Below are 5,680 nucleotides of genomic sequence, written 5' to 3'. Positions count from 1 at the left end.
CTTGCAATACTTCAAGTACTTTGGACTCAGGTCCTTGCCCAAATACACATTTAAAAAGTAATTGTAATTTCTTAGCCATCATAGTACTATCACAGGCCAGAGACAAAGATGGGACCTGTGATAAGAGGAGGCAAGACTCAACATGAGTGTGTGTAGGTCTGCCCTCTCTGAGACTTCTTGCTGACCACAAAAAATACAGAAAAGGAGAAAACTCAGCAGTTTTGTTAAAAAAAACCCAAAGTATGTATGATCTTTGAAAATAAAGACAATGCCAAGGAAGAGACTTTGGACTAATGCCTATGGGCAGCTTTTTCTGTTTTTTTGTTCTGTTCATTTCTCATCTGCTTCCAGGGAAGCACCCAGGGGTTTGCTCTGGTTTTGTATTTCGAACAAAGCACAAGACAACTGACTGTGAACAGGGATGGATTCCTCCTCAGAATGAACATAAATGTTGTGGACTGTTTAGTGTGCAGGTAGTGCCTCTTTCTCTTCTCCAGCACTCCAGTAACCCAAACTGATCCACATACACGTGTAGCAGGCTGAGACAAACAGCAGAAGGTGCATGTCAGAACTTGGCCACCTCTGCCTAAACTGGAGAGGGGCAGGCTTTCCAGAGGGTATGTGCTCCCAGTAATAGAAATATCTCCATTTTACCAGGAAAAAGCATGGAAAGTTGGAGCTAGACCAAACTTTTCAGGGCACCTTACAACTTAGAGCATACCAAGCCAGTCCTATCCCCCAGCACCTCTGCCTCTGCTCCTCCCAAGCTCAGCATTTCAGGTATTAGCCACGGCAGTTGTTTGTCTGCCATGATTTCCCTGGGAGCAGAAGAGGCCTTACATGCTGAGACCCTGACCAGGACAATTTGGGGGATCACAAAGCCTCCAGCCATCAGCAGATCTGTAAGCAAGGCAGCTCTGTTTCAGCAGCACTCAGCTCTTGTACAGCTGCATCAGCTACATTTCATGCTTTGAAGCACCAGTCTTATCAAGGGATTTTATCAGGTTGGGAAGTTTCAACACGATATTCAGTACCTTTGAAGCCAGTAGGATAATGACGTCAGAGAATACCCCAAAGCCACCCAAGGTCATAAAGTTAATGGATAATAAAGGCATCTAGTCCCCTGAGAATAATGCCTTAGCTGCTCTGTCTTCAATTACAGCTGCATCCAGAGGTTCTGGAGTGTCCCACTGATCTGACTCCATAACATAACATTGAGTGGGACAATGCAAACAACAAGTAGGACAGCAAACACAAGAATGTTTAGGAAAACAAAGAAAATGGACCTGGAAAATGGACAAGGAAAATGAATCCACACAAAGATACCCAGTGAATTCACCTGGAGAAGATTATTTTTCAGACAAAGGTGCTTCTATACAGCAGCTTGGTGCCTGCTTGTTTCCTATGTACAATGTGCCCCAATGTTTCTCTCATTTCACCACTTGAATTTATTTGTCACTGCTTTGGATGCCAGCCGTTCTGTAAAGCACTCTATGATCAAACCTGGTTGTGCTGGACTACAGCTTCTGGGAAATCAAGGTTTTCCTTCAAAGCAGTTTGCTGCTGTAAATAGAATGTTCACATTGCACATGGTCTGAATGCCATGTTCAGATAACACGGAGCAAGCTGCTGCCCCAAAGATACTTTGAAGAGTGATTCGGGTAACAAAAGAAGGTGCTAGGAAGAAGCTCAAAATTTAGTCACAGCTCAAAGTAGAAAGAGAAACTGATGCATTTTTCTGGGTAACACGATGACAGCTGAAGCTGTGATGATGCAGCAGTTAACCTTAGAAGTTAAGGAAGGGTCTAAGGGCAGAAGGCTGCATGAAAGAGAATTCCCATGCAGGGTAGTCCCAGTGCTGGCTAAGCCTCAGCAAAGTTCTAGGGAGCAAAGGGGAGGCTCTCTCATCCACCACCCTCCACGTTGTAGTGGGACCTTTCTACTGGGACATGGCCAATTGTTGATGCCAAATTCGCAAGCAAACAGAAAGATTTTGAAACACCTGAGTCAACAATGTATATTTTATTGCATGCCACTGCCACCAGTATTTCCACGAGTTCATCACAACTCCACATTTTTCTTCCTTTCCTACTTCATTGTGCCCCACTGTTCCATGTTACACTTACCCGCAGTGTTTATTCTGTCACACTGCTCGCTCTCTGCCTTTCTGTTCCATTCCCCAGTCTCCTGATCCCCTTGATCAGGTTCAGTTTGGTGGCACCTTCTCACACATTTCCCCTGTGTGCCATTGAGCACAGCAGACAGCCAACAGGGTCATTTCTTGCCACAGAAATGAGGAGAAACTTCCTCTGCTGTCTCACTCCTCCTGCATCCTCTGCAAAGCCTCTTCCACCTAAAAGACAAAGGGACAAAGGTAAGAGGTTTTTTGAAGGGTTAGATTAAGTTATAACCTTTTCTCTCAGACACATGGCAGTGCAGCTGCTGTACATGCTGGTAGACTCTATATGTTTCCCCAGCTGCTCTGGGCTCCTTCTTTTCTACCTGCTCTATTTGAGGCGCCCACATTTTGCCATGCAGCGAGGAAGCTCAGTGCTCCCAAAGAAGAAGAAAGCAGGAAAAGCACAACCCCTCACTCCAGCCCTCCAGGGGAGGCATTCCAGCAGTTGTAAGTTGTGTTTAGAGCAGCCTTAGCAGAATGAGAAGGAAGGCAGTCACAGCTGAGCCTAATCCGTGGAGCTTGAAGGGTCCCAACACGCATCTGAGTCACACTCGGCCAGAGGCATTGCACATCAACAAAGCAGACACAAGATCAGACTCAGCTTCTGAAAAATCTAGGAAAACAGCCAGAGTGAAGAGGAGAACCATTAAATCTGGTTTCCTTCAGTGTCAGGTTAGGTGTCCTCTCCAAAACCAAGTCTTTACTGTACACATATGGCCCTGGATGAAAATTCAAAATATTTGATCTAAGAAATACTACCCAGCTGTAAGATCTCTAATACTTCCTTCCATCTATCACACAAATACAAGCATCTCTATTGACTCACTGTCTCAACCACACACAAGATGAATAAACTCATCCACATTCTCTCAGCACTGCCTCACATGTGTAACTTGAACTGAAAACTAAACAAAACCTCAAGCAAGAAAATACGAACAAAAGACCAACTCCCCAGTGGGACTAAGGCCACGCTCATGCCTTGGTGAGCCAGCCCTGCACATCCCAGACTTTGTACCAACCTTGATGTTCTCTGCACTAGTACTTAAAGTGGCCACCACCCCTCTGAAGTGCTCCAAATGGGGCTCAGTAGCATTGAATAAAACATTCTGTAAAATTAAATAAAGCTTATTAGGAACAGCTCAAGCATACAGGAACAAGGCAGGCCTTGAGAGATTGCAGCAACCTGGGAGGGGCTGCACAAACATCAACAGCAGGATTAGAATTCAAGTGATCTTGACAAACTGGAAATACAATCTGGAAAAAGCAATTTAGCATGAACAGCTAGGAATGACTACAGAAAAAACCTGCAAGGTCAAGGTAGGGAGCATGGTGGCACACAGCTGATCTACCAGAAGGGACCTGGAGCACATCATGTGCCACAGGCTGCCCATAAATGGACAATATCGTGTCATGTTATGTTATATGTTATGTTATGTCTCTTGTGAATGTCTGATCTCATATTCAGATACATAAACAAGAGTGTTGTCTGTAAATACCCAGGGTAATCTCCCAGAACTCACTCAGCAAGGCCTTAGGGCTTGGTTCAAGGAACTCCCCATCAGCTGAAGAAGAAGGGGCTAAGAAGATTCAGAGATCAGAAGATAATTATTAATATAATTCAGAGAAGAAAAGACTAAGATCTATCTTCAGATAGAAGAAACTAACTTCAGACTAAGAAACTATCTTCAGATAACCCAGAAGTGCCTACAAAGAGAAAGGAAATGTTTTCCCTGACCACTCTGAGCAAACATTAGAATTACAAAACCACTTCTGGTAAAGAAGGTAATTCCTCGGAGGCAGATTGCTTGGGAGATCAGAGAATCTGAATAACAGATTAAAAACAGTTTGGCCAGGAACCTTTTAGGCAAAGCTGATCCCTCCAAGGCTTGTGCTACAAGACAGAGACCTATAACATCCAGATTTTCACCTACAAAACTTTGCACAGGGCTGTAGCTTCCCCCATGGATCCAGGGTATAGAAGTCACAGAAACTCACTTCCACTTACACTTGCATAAAATGCTTAAGGAAAAACGACTGGTCAGGGATTTCTGTCTGGTCTCAAGTACTGTCTGTAGATGTGTGAGTTCAGTAAAACCTAAGGCTCCTGTTAGGAGGTGAGTGATAGAGCAGGAGTGGGCAGCTCCCAAAGCCATTGATGCTGTGTCAGAGGGCAGGACCAGCCCATCCATCTGCTCTCTAGTACCAACTCATCATCCCCAGGCAGGGCAGGTATGTGAATGAGGGGACTCAAAGCACCCTAGAGACACCTCGGTGCTTGATTCAATTTGGTGGGTTTTAGAGATGAGAAGGAACCCAAATCAGCATTGGATTGGAAGAGATGGGTGGTGTCAGGGATTCACTGAATGTTTTGCATTTACATCTTGTCTACTCATTAATTGTAGCAATAGTCTAAGAGCTGCTTAATCTGGGACAGATTCTCATTTTATACTTCTACTAGTAGTTTCAGACCTCTTTGAAAGCATCTTTGTCATTTGTTTGTGTGCTTTCCTTGCACAGAAGATAAAAGTTGGATTGATTTTTAATGTGTTATTCCACTGCAAGATTTTATTGATTTTTTTTATGGAGCTGCTACACCTAAAAAAAACCCCTGCCATACAATGGAAAGCAATTAAAAAAAAAAAAAAGGAATAAAAATCCACCTATATGTTTTTCCATTCTGCTTCTGGAATTTGCCCTCTAAAATTAATGTAGATTGTGCAGGCCCTGAAGAAGATCCTGTTACTCTAAGCAAAGCTGGAATGAGCTACTTATTGTTCTAGGCCACTGGTATTCCCCTTCCTCAGACATTGCCTGCAGAAATAACGAGCAGCTTAAACAGGGCTCCCTTTTCAAACTGTCAACAGCCTGAGTTCCCCATTTAAGCACTCTGGCATCAGAGCACCCTGCAGCCAGGCAATGGCAGCAGGAAAGCAGAATTAATGCAGAACAAGAAAAGCCTGCAGGGAGGGAGAGGCCTCTTGTGGGGGGTGAGGTGCAGCAGTGCAGCAGTGAAGTGCAGCAGTGCTGTGCAACACTGAGATCCAGGGCTCTGCAAAGCCCCGTGGGCAGCAGGCTACTCGTTTGTGGCTTTGACCACCAAAGATAGGGTCTCATTCCCACACTTCTCATTGTGCCATGGGGTCAGCATTTAGCACAAGGCCCATATCTGCTGGTGCAACCCTTCCTCCCCTCTCTGGGATAATATTCTGGGGAGGAGTCTGGTAATAGAATCATGGAATGGTTTGGGTTGAAAGGGACATCAAAAACCATCCAGTTCCAGCCCCTCTGCCATGGGCAGGGACATACACCTCTCACTAGAACTGGTGGTTTGAAGGGCCATTCAGTTTGGCCTTGAACACTTCCAGGGATGTGGCATCCAGAGTTTCTCTGACAACATGTTCCAGAGCATTGCCAGCAGGCTGAGGAGGGTGATCCTACCCCTCTACTCAGCCCTGGAGTGCTGTTTCCTGCTCTGGGCTGCTCAGTACAAGAGGGACATGG

The sequence above is a fragment of the Motacilla alba genome, chromosome 5 (genome assembly GCF_015832195.1).
Source record: "Motacilla alba alba isolate MOTALB_02 chromosome 5, Motacilla_alba_V1.0_pri, whole genome shotgun sequence".
Classification (NCBI taxonomy): domain Eukaryota; kingdom Metazoa; phylum Chordata; class Aves; order Passeriformes; family Motacillidae; genus Motacilla; species Motacilla alba.
The sequence above is the reverse complement of the archived record's forward strand: the minus strand, read 5'-3'. Positions refer to the sequence as shown.